Source organism: Alligator mississippiensis, chromosome 1 (assembly GCF_030867095.1).
Source record: "Alligator mississippiensis isolate rAllMis1 chromosome 1, rAllMis1, whole genome shotgun sequence".
NCBI lineage: Eukaryota > Metazoa > Chordata > Crocodylia > Alligatoridae > Alligator > Alligator mississippiensis.
In genome coordinates this window covers 453,524,874-453,540,113 of record NC_081824.1, presented here as the reverse complement: position 1 = coordinate 453,540,113, position 15,240 = coordinate 453,524,874, and the positions used below count along the sequence as shown (strand labels likewise).

At 54.7% G+C, this 15,240-nt stretch overlaps 1 non-coding gene across 1 annotated transcript; it reads right to left on the bottom strand.

Moving 5' to 3' along the window:
* Positions 1 to 14,831: 14,831 nt before the first annotated feature.
* Positions 14,832 to 15,016, bottom strand: LOC132247926 (U2 spliceosomal RNA). Its single transcript, XR_009459318.1, has one exon. It is a non-coding gene; the product is annotated as a U2 spliceosomal RNA (small nuclear RNA).
* Positions 15,017 to 15,240: the final 224 nt, after the last annotated feature.

The following is a 15,240-nucleotide window of genomic DNA, read 5'->3' as shown; positions in this document are numbered from 1 at the left end:
TCCCCCTCAGGTGTCTCCTCTATAATCATCTCCTACTCCTCCACCCGCACCTCCAGCTGTTCCACATTCCCTCGTTCCTCCACTCCCCTGTTTTTCACTGTCTCCCTGCACCCGTACTCTGTTCGCATACGAATACAGGTACTCCTGCTGAATATGCCCCTCCTGCTTACACCCAGCACACACCAATTTCTCCATGCAAAATTGTGCCCCATTCCCCTACACTGAAAACAAACAGTTAATGAACAGAAAGCAGCCAAGTGCCCCCCCCAACCCACACCTGCTACACAGCTTTGGCTGATCAGTGTATGTAACATACCCCCTATGCAGCCCAATTTGAACAACTGGCAACAAATGCCTCACACCCCCAGGGCTCCCCACCTCTTCCTGCAACAGAACCCATGCCCTCCAAGCCCCCGTCCAAACCCTCCACCCGTCAAAAACCTTCTCCACCGTTAACACACCCTGCACCCTTCCCTCCAACCAATTCACCACATCCCCCTCCTCCAAAACTTCCGTATACATCTTAAATATGCACCACTTGCTCCCGTGCTTTCTGGCCTACTTCAAAATTCAGCCCCTGCAACTCCCCACACTCCATAGCTGCCTTATGGGCTTCCCAAAAGGCCGAATACGCTTTCGAGCTCCAAAAAGATACATGCCGTTCTTTATAATTATCGAAAGCCACCACACAGACCAAGGCTGCGGGGTCCACCTTCGGCGCACCAAGAAGCACCTTCGTCATAAAGTCTATCCGACTTAAAGTCTTTACGCCCTTCAACCCCTCTTCCGCCAGAGTCACTTTCACCCTCCACATTATGTCCCTCCTTTGCTCTCCATCTTCCTTCTCCCACTCCAATGCTTCCACTGTCCCTGCCGCCTCTTTCTCCTGCCCACGATCCTTCTGCCGTCCGCCCTCCGTCACTGCCGCCCACCCTCCGTCACTGCCGCCCTCTTCGGGGCTCTTCCTATTCCCCCCCCACTCCCAGCTGAACCTTCCCACGACATCCCACAAGACTCCATCCCTCCTCTGCTACCGTCTGCTCACCTCCTTCTCTGCTCTGTTCACCTCCTCCGCTCGTTCGACTTCTCTCCCCACTCTCACCCAGACCACCCTGCTGTCGTCTGCTCCACGCCCTCCATCTGCAGTGCCGCTTCCTTCATCGCTCTCACCATCTCCGCTCACCTCCCGGCGCCCAGCCTCCCGATGCCTGACCGCCGACCTGATCTGACCCTTCAAGAGGCCGAGAAGCGATAACCCACCCAGGCCCGGAGGGGGAGCGGGGCCGGCGGCCCCGGTGAGCAGGGCCGGGGGCAGCGGCGGTCAGTCCTGGGGCCTGGTGACTGACCAACTGGCTGGCTCTCCTGCGGGAAAGCCACCATGTGGGTGGGCGGGGGCTGGCAGGTGTGCGCCACTCCTTCCTCGACTCGACTCCTCCCTTCAGGTCCCCTGCCTGGGGCTTGGTCTACTGCAGCTTCATTGGACTTGACTTGGACTTACTTGCCCCTGCCCGCCTCAACCCGGGCTTGCTTTCTTGCTTCAGTTCGCCCTGGGTGGGCCTCCGTCTACTGCCTTTGTTGCACTTGACTTGACTGGGACTTGCCCCTGCCTCGACTCAGGCTTGCTTCTGTTTGTCCCGGTCTACATCTACTGCTTTCATTTGACTTGACCACGCCCCGCCACTGTGGCTTTGGTTGTCATCGTTGGTAACAACGATGACGCTCATTGAAGGCATCGTCTGGTCTTAAGCTGCCTTGCAAGCCGAGCCTAACGGGGGGGGGGGGGGAAGGTGGAAAAAAAAAAAAAGAGAGAGGCGCACGCACACGCGCAAGGCCTGCCAGTAGCAGGGAAGGCCCCAGCCCACTGGCCTCCCCGGCCCTCTGGGAGTCGCCCCCAGGGCCGCAGCGGGCCCCCGCGGGCTGGGCAGGCTCCCAGCCTCCAACCCCCGCCCGCCCAGGCCGCAGGGCCCCAGCCCGCCACCGGGGGTGGGGGGCAGGGGCAGTGCTGCCTAGCAGGAGGGCAGGCGGGCAGGTGCACACACACGCTCCCCTTCCAGCATGCACCTGCCCTGGGGTTGCCTAGGGTCCGTGGCCCTGCCCCTGCTGCTTTTGGAACTGACTGAGGAGGGAGGAAGGCACTCCCCCAGAAGGGGAGCAGGCACTGGGCCCGGAGGCACTGTAATACCGGGCCAATGCATGGAGGGGCTGGAGCAAGCTCCGAGGCCTGCTCCCGACGCCAACAATGCGTTTTATATTTTGTATAATTTCGACGCATTAATCACTTAAACACCATATACATAACAGAGAAAACCAACGAGCTTACACATAGCCAACATTCACACAAACCCTATATCTTTCCGACGCAACACAAAACACACCCCATGCCGTCTACATCTTATAATTCATATTTGATCCTTTCATCTATTCCCATTATAGTTCTACTACCAAAACCAAACTCATCCATGTTTCCCCCAAATGTCTCTCTTCTCCTCTCTCATCCTTTCCACTACCCTTCCTCCTCCTCCACCCATTCATCTCCCTCTATCCCACTACCCTATCCCTGCTGGCTCAAACAAATGTCTCCACTTTACCCCATGCCATAGCCCCCCTTAACCCTATCCTGTCTGCTTACCCCCACTTCCTCTATATACCCCTTTATCTCGTGCCACCCTAATTGTAAGCATTTCCTAATTGCAAAAAAATAAACTATTCCTGACCAATAAACACCTCACTTTCCACAACACAACTCTCACCCCCATCAAAATTACTTGCACCTCCCAGCTTCTTTCCCCCTCCTCCACTAATCCATGTAACACCCCTTCATATGAAATCCCCTTCACCCACCCTAACTCCCTCAAAAATTTCCCCACCCTCCCCCACACCTTTTGTGCATAATCACATTCCCAAAATATATGGTGTCCCGACTCCTCCCCTTGACACAACTCCCCCAGACATACCCGTGACCTAACCAATCCTGATCTACATTGTAATTTCCCTTACCATTAATATCCTCCTAACAACCCTCCACCCTAATTCCCTATGCCCCAGTTCCCACCTCTTATCTACCACCCCCTTCCACACCCGCCATACCTGTGCCCAGGAGAGTTCCCCCACATCTGTCAGCCCATCCTTCCCCCTAATCACTTGAAACATCCCCCTTGCATTTTGCAACCCCTCTCTCCCCAACCCACCCAGTTCCCTAACCCTAATGAAACTTCCTGCTGTCCCATAATGCAAAGATGGCTTTTCCGCCCATATCCCCGTTCATCTTTCCCCAAAGAACCCTGAAGCCCTCCAGAACCTCCCCCCCTCAATACCTCCCAAACTTCCCTGCATACTCTTCCCCCCTCAATGCTTCCTTCACCATCCCTGCCATCACATGCCCATACACAAACCCCCCCATCCACCCCTCTCCCCATCCTTATATATTTCTTTCCTTGCTACCCTCTCCACTTTCCCACCCCAAAAGAAAACACAAACTTCCCTCTGCACCTTCCTTGCTCATATTTACGACTGGGGGGGGATAACCTCCCCATGAATAACACCACTAGCAATAAAAATCTCTTAATCACTTCCACTTTACCACCCAAGGACAGTCCCCTTGTGCTCCACCACCCTACTACTTTTTTTACCCTCCCTTTTAATTCTTCCCATGCCCGCTTCCCCTTCCCATCCTTGTCAAAAGTAACCCCCAAAACCTTCAAGTTGTCCCCAATTACCTTCAACCCAAATCCCTCTATATCCTCCCACACCCCTTGTACCCACACAATACTCTTCCCCTTATTCAACCTTGCCTCAGAAATTCCCCCATACTCCCTCACTTGTGTTAACACCCTCCCTAACGAATACTTGTCTCTTACCACCACCGTAATGTCAAGCAAACCCTTAACCTCCCCCCCAGGAACTTGCACCCCTCTAATACACCTATCCCCCCTTATCTTTTGTGCTAAAACCTCCATGCCACACACAAACAACCTCGGTGACAGTGGACATCCCTGACAAACCCCCACCCCCACCCTAAAACCCCTTCCCAAACATCCTTTTATTAACATCCTACTCTGTGCCCCTTCATATACCCCTTTCACCCACCCCACAAACCTCCTTGGAAACCCCATCCCCTCTAATACCTCAAACAAAAACCCGTGCTCCACCCAATCATAAGCCTTCTCCAAGTCCAAGCTTCCTATCCCCAAATCCCATTTCCTCACCCGTGCATACTCTATAATATCCCTCAAAACCCATTGTGTCTGATAAATCTTCCTTCCCTCCACCGCACACGTCCGTCCTTCCCTCACCACCTGTCCCAACACCCTCTTCAGCCGCCCTGCCAGCACCTTCATGAACTTATAAGCTCCATTTAATAATGTAATTGGCCTCCAGCTTCAGATCCCCCCTCTCCCCCTTTTTATGTAACAGAATTACCATCCCATCCAAAAACCCCTCACCCACCATACCCAATTCCGTGATTTCCCTAAACAACATAACCATATCTCCTCCCATTAGGTCCCAAAATTTACAGTAAAAATCCTTCCCCAACCCATCCAACCCCAGCACCTTCCTTCCCGCCATCTCTTTCAAACACCCTTCCACCTCTCCCACCAATGTCCCCCTCCAAACCCTCCCTGTCCTCCTCTGCGACCCGTCCCCTCCCTGCTCCCCCTTTATACAAGTCCTCGTAAAAATTTGTCGCCTCTTCCAATATATCCTTTGTTCCTTCCAACCGTTTCCCCTTCCCTGTTTTTATTTTTCCCAGTTCTGCCCTCCCTTTCCTCACCCTCGATGCCAAGTATTCGTTCCACTTTTCCCCTTCCTCCACCCACGGTGCCCTAGCCAGAAAAACCCTTTCCCTCTCCCCAAACCATTCCTCTACTCTCCATCTTGCCTCCCCTAACTTCACCCGAACCTCCCTCCCTTCCCCTGCCCTCTTCAACAATTCCTGCACAACCCTTTGTCTTTCAATTCCCTTCCCCGCTCTTCGATGAACAATTCTTTAACCCTCCCTTTAACCATCACCCACCATCCCCATCGTGTTGCAAACAAACCCCAAAAGTGTCCTCCACCCTCTATATAACTCCCTCAGCTCTTCACACCTCCCTTCATCTTCTAATAATTTCAAATTCAAGTTCCATATCCCTCTCCCCCATTTCCCCCCTGCACCCTCAACATTTGATGGTCTGAAAAACCCACATCCCCAACCGCTTTCCTCACACCCCTCAGCCCTGGTGAAACAAACATAAAATCTATCTGCAATTGCTTCCTCCCCACCAGGTCCATCCTTGTTTGCACCCCCTCCCATGTCTTTTACCCAATCCCTTAAATATCTCCCCATACTATCCATATTCCCTTCCCCACTCTCCCCCACTCAATCCCCTCTCTGTATAATACAATTTAAATCCCGCACTACTATCTTATGCCGTCCTCCCCCACAACAAACCGCCATCCTTTCCGCCTTCCCCGCAGGTGCATATACATTCCATAAAATAACTTCCTCCCCTCCCACCCTCAAACTCACCCTCTGCAACCTCCCATCCACCAGCATTGTAACACCCTTCACCTGAAAATCCCCCCCTCCCCCTCATCAACACTCCCACCCCCACTGCCTTATCCTCCACCCCTGCCCCCCATGATTGCCCCCAACCCCACCTTCTCCACAGGTGCCCGTAATCCCTACCCCACCCAATTCCACATTATTTGCCTACAAGAATGTCCACCTCGTGCTGTTCTAAACATCCTCTCAACCTTTCCCATTTCTTCCTTTGTAACAAGCTCCTCATTTTCAGCAATACTATCCATAGCATTTTCTTTTAACCCACAGCTTCCCTCCCCCCCCCGCCCACTTCCCTTTCGGATCTTCTTTCCCTCCCCTCCCCCCATACTCATCCCCTCTGCCCTCATCCCCATAGCATTTGCCAGGGCCAAAATGGCTGTTGGGCTTAAGAAACCCTTCTGCCCACCCCCCCTGCCCCACCTTTCACAACTCTTTGCTTCTTCCTCCCTCCTATGCAGCAACCTTTTTCCCTTTCACATCTCCTTCCCCTTCCCGCTTCTTACCTCCCTCTCCCCCCCCCCACTTGCTTCATCTCCTTTCCCCCACCACTTTCTGCACTTTCCCTCTGTCTCAAGTATCTCCCCACTTTCCCTCCCCGCTTACTTCCTTTACCCCCCCTTCTCAAGTTTCTTCAAGCTCTCCCTTTTCCCCACTTTCCCCTTATCTCTCATACCCTCCCCTTCTTGAACCTCTGTTAATTCTTCCATGGAGGCTACCCAGGACACACTCTCCTCCTCCATCTTCCTCACCTTCCCCCTCTCCCATTTCCATTCTCAATACTGATTCCAACTCTTCCCCCAACATCACCCTCTACACCCTCCCCTCTAACCACCGTGACACGTCCTCCCGCTCCACCATCTCATTAAACAACCGAATAACCAAAACCCCCTCCCGTTCCTTCTCTCCCGCCTCAAAAGGTACACCCCTTTAGTGCCCCTGCCCTCATCAGCTTATCGTGTCTCACCCAAAAATAGTCATAGGCCCCCCTCTTCCAAAAAGTAATAGTTCACGCTCTGTTCTCATGCGCAATTGCTGTGCTCAGGTCCTTTGCGTCCACTCCACAGTCCCCAAATAACGCTCTCTCCATACATTCAGCTCTTTCGAGTCTCGATTCTCCCATAAAGCCATCTTTTAGCAAAGTCACTTTAGTTCTCAGCTTTACCCACTGCCGTGGGTCCTTCTCCCCCCACATGGGTCCTGTATCTTCTCTGCCGCATTCTTCCTCTCCCCAACCTTTCCCTCTTGAGCCCTCGTCCCACTGCTCCCGCCGCTCCTTATCTTCTTTCTTCCCCGCTGCCTCAACTCTCGCTGCCTCCTCCGCTTCCTGCTCCTCCTGCTTCCTCTTCCTGCCCACCACCATCCATACGCCCTCCTCCATTGGCTCACCACTCTGTTGTCGCTGTGCTCCGCTCCACCCCGTCCGTCAGCATACTCCTCGCCACCACTGATCCTTCTGCCACCGAAACCACTCCACCAGCCGCCATCTCCTCCTCACTCCCGGTCTCCAGTCAGCCCAACCGGGAAACAGCCAGGCTTCCGCCCGGCCATCCCCAATCTGAGCCTTCAAGAGGCCAAGAAGTGATAATCCGCCCAGGCCCTGAGGGGGAGCGGGCCCCCTGGGGCCGGCGGCCTGGGGGGGCCCAGCGAGCAGGGCAGGGGGCAGCCCCGACAGGGTGGCGGCGGTTGGTCCTGGGGCCTGGCGACTGACCGACTGGCTGGCTCTCCTGCGGGAAAGCCACTGTGTGGGCAGGCGGGGGCTGGCAGGTGTGTGTCGCTCCTTCCTCGACTCCTCGCTTCAGGTTGCCTGCCCAGGGCTCGGTTTACTGCAGCTTCATTGGACTTGACTCGGACTTACTTGCCCCCGCCCGCCTCGACTCGGGCTTGCTTCCTTGCTTGAGTTTGCCTGGGTGGGCCTCTGTCTACTGCCTTCGTTGCACTCGACTCCACTGGGACTTGCCCCTGCCTCTCCTTGACTCGCCTCCGTTTGCCCCGGTCTCTGTCTACTGCTTTCATTGTACTTGACTTGGACTTGCCCACACCTCGCTGCTGTGGCTTTGTTCGTCATTGTTGATGACGCTCGATGAAGGCAGTGTCTGGTCTTACGCGGCCTTGCGGGCCAAGCCAGAGGGCGAGAGAGACAGAGAGAGAGAGGCTGCAAGGCCTGCCGGTAGTGGGGAAGGCCCTGCCCGCCGGCCTCCCCGGCCCTCCGGGTGCCGTCCCTGGAGCCGCAGCAGGCCCCCCGTGGGCTGGGCAGGCTCCCGGCCCGCACCCCCCGCCCGGGCCCAGGCCTCACAGCCCCAGGCAGGGCCCCAGCTTCAAACCACAAAACGTTTACATTCACCCCTGTAACATAACATTCCTTTCCAGGACAACCAAAACACATTCCTCCCCCCTTACACAAACAAATCAACTATTTCAATCTCTCCTCCCACCTTACCTCCCTCAATCAATCTCTTTTACATTCGCCCGCTTTCAATATCCCACACAAAACATAACATTTACTTTCCTTTACCCCCTCCCCCCCTACTCAGATAACCTCCTCCACTCAATCCCTTCCCATTCCCCTTCACCTCTACTTCTATAGTGCCCCAATTCCACGTACACCAGATAAATGCACTCATGTGCTGTAAAATAAAGCCCCTTTTGCACTAACAGACACCTCACCTTCCATACCGCCACCAGTTTACATAGTAACAACACCCGAATTTCCCATTCCCTCTTCTTGTGACTCACTAACCCATACACCGCCCCCTCAAAATTAACACAATCCCCCCACCCTATTGCTCCACAAAACCTCCCCATCCTCTGCCAAGCCCTTTGTGCAAAACAACACTCCCATAGAACATGAAAAAACATTTCTTCCCTCGTGCACAATTCCCGTGGACACTCCCCCGACCTTGAACTCCATCGCCACTGCTCCACCCTTACCAGTAACACCCTTCTTACCACCCGCCAAGCAAAACCTTCATGTTCCCCGTTCCACCTCTTTCCCACTATTCCCTTCCATACCCTTCCCACCTGTACCCACGACAACTCCCCTATATCTGTCATTCCATCCCTTCCTCTCATTTCCCTCAACACCCGCTTTGCCTCCCTCAACCCCTCACACCCTAACCCCTCCAGCCCCTTTGCCCTCAAGAAATTCCACCCCTGCATATACCATTTTGCTGGTCTCTCTGCCCACAATCCCATCCACCTCCCCCCATACAACCCCAACCTTCTTAAATACCTTCCAGCCCAATACCTGCACACTTCCCCCACTTTCCTCCCCTCCAACCTTGCTACCCTCACCACCCCTTTCCAAAAATGCACATACACAAAAACGTCCAACTCAGGCAATCCCCACCCTCCCAAATCCTCCCTCTTATACACCTCCCACCTTGCCACCCTCTCCGTCTTCCCTCCCCAGAAAAACAAACAAACTTCCCTCTGTACCAACCACACCTGCAACCAGGTGGGCGGGTACACTATCACCACAAACAAAACCATAACAATTTTTGTTGCCTATACTATCCCCACCCTCCCTCTAAATGATAGCTTCCTGGTGCCCCATATCCCTACCACTGTCTTCACCCTCCCTCAAACCTCCTCCCACGCCCATTCCCCCTTCCCCCCTACATCCATGTACACCCCCAACACTTTCAACTCCTCCCTCTCCACCTGCCACCCCTCCTCCTCCAACCCCCTCCAATCCCCCACCACCAGCAACTTGCTCTTCCCCCATTCACCCATGGGCCCGCCACACCCCCATACTCCCTAATTCCCTCTACCACCCTCCTCAAAGACCCCTCATCCCAAACCATAAATGTAACATCATCCATATAGTGTCAGCCTCAACTCCCCTCCCACTGGCACCGGTATTCCCCTCACCCTCCCATCCCTTCTCACCCACTGAGCCAACGGCTCCATCCCACACACAAACCGTCCTGGAGAGAGGGGGCACCCCTGGCACACCCCTCTCTCCACCCTAAACTCCCCTCCCAAAAACCCCTTCACCAATATCCTACTATGTGCCCCCTTATACAATGCTCTCACCCACCCCACAAATTTCTCCGGAAACCCCATCCGCCCCAAAACTGCAAACAAAAACCCGTGCTCCAAACTGTCATATGCTTTTTCCAGATCCACACTTCCCACCACCACCCTCCAACCCCTCTTCCCCACATACTGCATCATATCCCTCCAAACCCACTGTGCATCTACCATTCTCCTTTCACTGCACATGTCTGGTCCTCCCCCACCACCTTCCCCATCCGCGTTGCCAACACTTTGGAAAATAACTTGTAGTCTACGTTCAGTAACATGATCGGCCTCCAGTTTTGCAGCACCTCCCTGTTGCCCTTTTTGTGCAACAGCACCACCACCCCCACCACAAACCCCTCCCCCACCACCCCTGACCCCATGATCTCCCAAAACACCCCCACCACCTCCCAAAACCTCTCATAGAATTCCACTGGTAACCCATCCACACCCTGTGTCTTCCCCTTTTTCAACCTCCCCAGCACCTCCCTCACCTCCTCCTCCCTTATATCCCTCTCCAGATCTGCTTCCTCCCCCTCCCCTAACCTCTTTTCCAACTCCCCCAAGAACCTCTCCCCCACCTTCCCATCCACCTCCCGCTTCTTATACAACCCCGCATAGAACCTCGTCACCTCCAACACCTCCCCTTGCTTCTCTACCCGCACCCCCTCCCCCACTTCCCTGCTACCCTTCTTCACCCTCTCTGCAAAATACTTCCCCCATTCCTCCCCCTCCCCCACCCACAGTGCCCATGCTAAAAACATCCTCTCCCTCTCCCAAAACCACTCCTCCACCCCCCGCTTCGCCTCCCCCAACTTCTGCTTCACTTCCTTCTCCCAAATCAACCCCTGAACCCTTCCCTGCAACCTCCTCAACTCCCTCCTCTTCTCCCACCCCTTCCGCTTCCCAACCCAAATGAACCACCTCCTGATCTTCTCCTTGTCGGAGATCAGAGCAGCGCCGGTAGCTGCTTGCTGACCCCCTCACCACCGGAGCAATAAAACTTCCACCTGACAGGCAGGTAGTGATGGATGGGGCGAAAATTAACCAGGCACAGACGCGTGTTGGTTACAGGAGATTGTTTACTTACGTCGCCATGACATGTGACACAGGCTGAGCCTTTGCTCCGTTGCAGTTTCTCCAGTTATAGTGATTATAATCAAGCATATGGTTTCAGGTTACAGCTAACGATACAACAATTACGATCAAGCGTAGTTTCAGGTTACAGCTAACAATGATGGACGTGGCACCGGGAACGCGTTACCGTGCCTGCAGGGCTTTGATACGTCAATAATTACGCTGACAGGAAGATATTGACAGGTGATCAAGCTGTCAATTTACTCTGATGATGATCTTAGGTTTCTCCTTAGAGATTCCGGCAGAGGTCTCCGACTTAGGCGGAAGTTGTTAAACTATTTATAGACAGAGGTCTCTCAGAAGTATCCAATGATGAACTGCTAAATTGAATCTTTAATTATCTGGCAAGCAGCAGTTCTTTGTGCTCTCAGGTTACAAGGTAGTGGGTCAGGTTTCCTGTCCAATACACGAGAGGGGTCTGAGCTTGCTTCTTGACCAATTGCAGGGATTTATGGCAGGGCTATCCCCTTTCACCCTGACCAGTCTTAAGTTTTGTTTCTCGTTGGTGACGTGGGCATAAATTATATACAGCTCTCCACCAGGATTTTGTTTTAACCCTTAGTTGATCAGATGGTCTGAATGGTATCTCTTGCAAGTGACATGGGCACTGATTCATTTGGGTTGTGACACTCCTCTGTGACCCTCCACCACTCCCAATGAGACTTAAAAAGCACCTTTGTCGTCTTCCACCCCTCATATTCCCTCCCAAACTCCCCACACACCCTTTCATCTTCCAGCACCCTTGTATTTAGTTTCCACACCCTGCTTCCTCTCCCACTCCCTCCCCCAACCCGTAATTCTACCCTCAACATCTTGTGATCACTAAACCCCCACTTCCACCACCTCCTTCCCTTCCACCCTCACCCCCTCCGAAACCAACACAAAATCAATCCGTGAAACCCTCTTCCCCACTCCCACTCTCCAGTGACTCCATTGAGGACTCTACCCCCATCCTCCATATTTCGGTTGTTTCAAACAACCCCTCCACCGCTCCTGGGCTCAGAAATCCCAATCCCTCCTCCCTTTCCTTCTTCCCTCCCACCCTTTCCCTCAGTTTGCAACCCCAACTTCTTCCCCCCTTTCTCCCCCCCCCCCCACTTCTTCCTTTTCTTTAAACCCCACTCCTTCACTTGTTCAGTTGCCTCCATTTGCTCTGCCCACCCCTTCTCCCTCCTTCCCCACTACCGGCAGGCCTTGCCCCGCTCCCAGTTCCTCCACCATACCCCACAATGGTTGTAAAGCCGTGTCCCCCCCCCTTGCCCTCCTCCCCTTCCCCCCCCACTTCTCTTCTGTCTCTAACTCCTCCTCCACCAACTCCATCACTGCCTTTCTCTCTTCTTTTCCCTCCTCCCCCACCAGTGTTTCTTTCATGACCATCTCCTCCCATCCCCCCCAGCTGTTTCTCCTCCTCCATTCCTCCCTCTCCACGCCCTGCCATCCACACTTTATTGGCATACATCAAGGGACACATTTGCTGCACATGCCCCTCTTGCCCACAAGCCTTACACACAAAACTCTCTTTACAAGATTGGGCCTTGTGTCTCATCCCCCTGCACCAACAACAAATAGTCAAACGGCAAAACGCCGCCAGGTGCCCTGCTTGCCCGCACCCGTTACACAATTTGGGTTGGTCAAAATAGGTCAGGTAACCTCTACAGGAACCAACTTGCACAGCTGAAGCTAAGTGCTTAACAGCCCCCAGCCTCCCAACCACCTCCTCATGCAAAACCACCTTCGCCCTCCATGCCCCCATCCAAATCCCCCACCAGTCACACTCCTTTTCCACAAATACCACCTTCTGCACCCTCTGCTCCAGCCAGGATTCCATGTCCTCTTTCTCCAACATATCACTAAACATCTTAGTATAGTGTCCTCTCCCATGCCTTCTGTCCCATATCAAAAACCAACCCCTCCAATTCCCCCCGCTCTAATGCCTCCTTATGCGCCTCCCAAAAGGCGATATAGCATTTCTCCTTCCAGAAGGTTAAATTCCAAACCTTCCTGCTATCAAAGGCCACCACACAGTCCAAGTCCTTGGGGTTCACTTTCAAAGTCTTAAACAGCACTTCTGCCATAAAGTCCCCACGCCGCAGAGTCTTGTTCCCTTTGTAACCCTCCAAGGTCAGGGTTACTTTTACCCACCATTGTTTGTTCCCCGGCCTCCATTTTCCTCTTCTGGTTCCTCTGGTCTCGCCACCCCTGCCGCCTCCTTCTCCTGCCCAGGGGCCTCCCGACGACTCCTTTCTGCCGCCGATGCTCCTCTCTCTTCGGGGGTCTTCTTCCCCCCCGCTCCCGCCTGGGTCTTCCCTCTCCGCTGTACTCGGGTCCACCCCTCTTCCTCCTCCGCCATCCGCTCACCTCTTCCGTCAATTCTTTCTTTCTTTCTCCAATCTCCCGGCTCTCCCTCTGATGTTGCTGCTCCCGACCTCCATTCTCCTCAGCTCCCGCCTCTGCCATCATCTGCATACTAGTCGTCGCCTCTGCCATCTCCTCCGTCCTCCCCAGCGCCCTGCCTCTCGAGGCCCGACCAGGCAGCGGCCGGACCTAGGCCCGTCCGCCAACCTGATCTGAGCCTTCAAGAGGCCAAGAAGCGATAACCCGCCCAGCCCCAGAGGGGGAGCGGGCGCCGTGGGCCGGTGGCCCAGGGGGCCAGGCGAGCAGGGCCGGGGGCAGCCCCAGCGGGGCAGCGGCGGTCAATCCTGGGGCCTGGCAACTGAGCGACTGGCTGGCACTCCTGCAGGAAAGCCACCGTGTGGGTGGGCAGGGGCTGGCAGGTGTGTGCCGCTCCCGACTCGACTCATAGACATTAGGGCTGGAAGGGACCTCGGAAGATCGAGTCCAACCCCCTGCCCAAAGGGCAGGAAGTCAGCTGGGGTCATAGGATCCCAGCAAGGTAAGCATCCAGTTTGCTCTTGAAGGTGTTCAAGGTAGGCGCTTGAACCACCTCCGGGGGCAGGCTGTTCCAGACCTTGGGGGCTCGGACAGGAAAGAAATTCTTCCTTATGTCCAGCCTGAAACGGCCTTGTAGTAGTCGATGACCATTCGACCTAGTCGTCATTCCTTGGGGCGCTCTGGTGAACAAGCGTTCCCCCAGATACTGGTGGTCACCTCACCCCTGATCAACTTAGGAGGTGGCCATCAGATCACCCCTGAGCAAGCCTGGGGTTTATCCAGGATAAAGAGCCCCAGGGCTCTCAGCCTGTCATCGTAGGGTCTGCTTCCCTGACCTCTGATCATGCGTGTGGCTCTTCTCTGGACTGACTCTCTCCAGCTTCTCCACATCACATCCTTTTTGAATTGTGGAGCCCAAAACTGGATGCAGTACTCCAGCTGTGGCCTCACTGAGGCTGAGTACAAGGGGAGAAAGACGTCCCGGGATTCGCTTGAGAAGCATCTAAGGATGCAAGCAAGCACTTTGGTTGCTTGACTTGCCGCAGCATCGCATTGCAGGCTCGCTGCAGACTCGACTCCTCGCTTCAGGTCACCCGGGGAGTGGCCTACTGCAGCTTCTTTGGACTAGACTTGAGCAAACTTGCCCCCGCCCGCCTCGACTCGGGCTTGCTTCAGTTCACCCTTGGCGGGCCTCCGTCGCACTCAACTCAACACGGGCTTCCTTCCACTTGCCCCGGTCTCCGTCTACTGCTCTCATTTGACTCGACTTGGACTTGCCCACGCCCCGCCACTCTGGCTTTGGTCGTCGTCAACGACAACGCTCGAAGGCAGCAGCATCTGGTCTTAAGCGGCCTTGCAGGCCAAGCCAGAGGGTGAGACACACAGAAAGAAGCTGCAAGGCCTGCCTGCCAGTAGCAAGGAAGGCCCCGGCCTCCTCGACCCACCCTCCGGGCACTGCTTCTGGGCCCGCAGTGGGGCCATGCGGGCTCCCGGCCCGCACCCCCCGCCTGCCCAGGCCTGGGTCCTGCAGCCCTGGGCGGGGTCCCAGCCCCCCCCAGTGGAAGGCTGGGGGGGGGGGTAGTGCTGCCGAGCAGGAGGGCGCGCTTGCTCCCCTGCCAGTGTGCTGCCCACCCAGCAGCAGCCCTTTGCATACGGTCTGCCCCCCTGGGGTCGCGGTCCCGCCCCTGCTGCTGCTTTTGGAACCCAGAGAGGAGGAAGGCAGCGCTCCCCTGGAAGGGGAGCAGGCCCCGGGCCCAGAGGCACTGCAATACCGGGCCGATGCGTGGAGGGGCTGGAGCAAGCTCCGAGGCCCACCCCAGGCACCAAAAAATGTATTTAATGCGTCAGTCCTCACATCAAGGACATATCAGCGATTTAACTGATAAAAAAAAAAAAAAAATCTGTTCCTAATTAACAAAGTATCAGAACCATAAGCCTTTCAACACAACCAACAAAAACACCAGCTTTTTCGCTTCAAGTCTCAAAACAGTAACATTCACGTCATAACATAAGAATCTTTCCCGAACCACGAAGAAACGCTTCTCCCCCCTTTACATAACCAACTCAAACATTTCGACTCGGTCCCATTGATCAACACATCACACAAATCATAACATTGTTTCTCTCAACCCTTCCCCTCCCTCCTA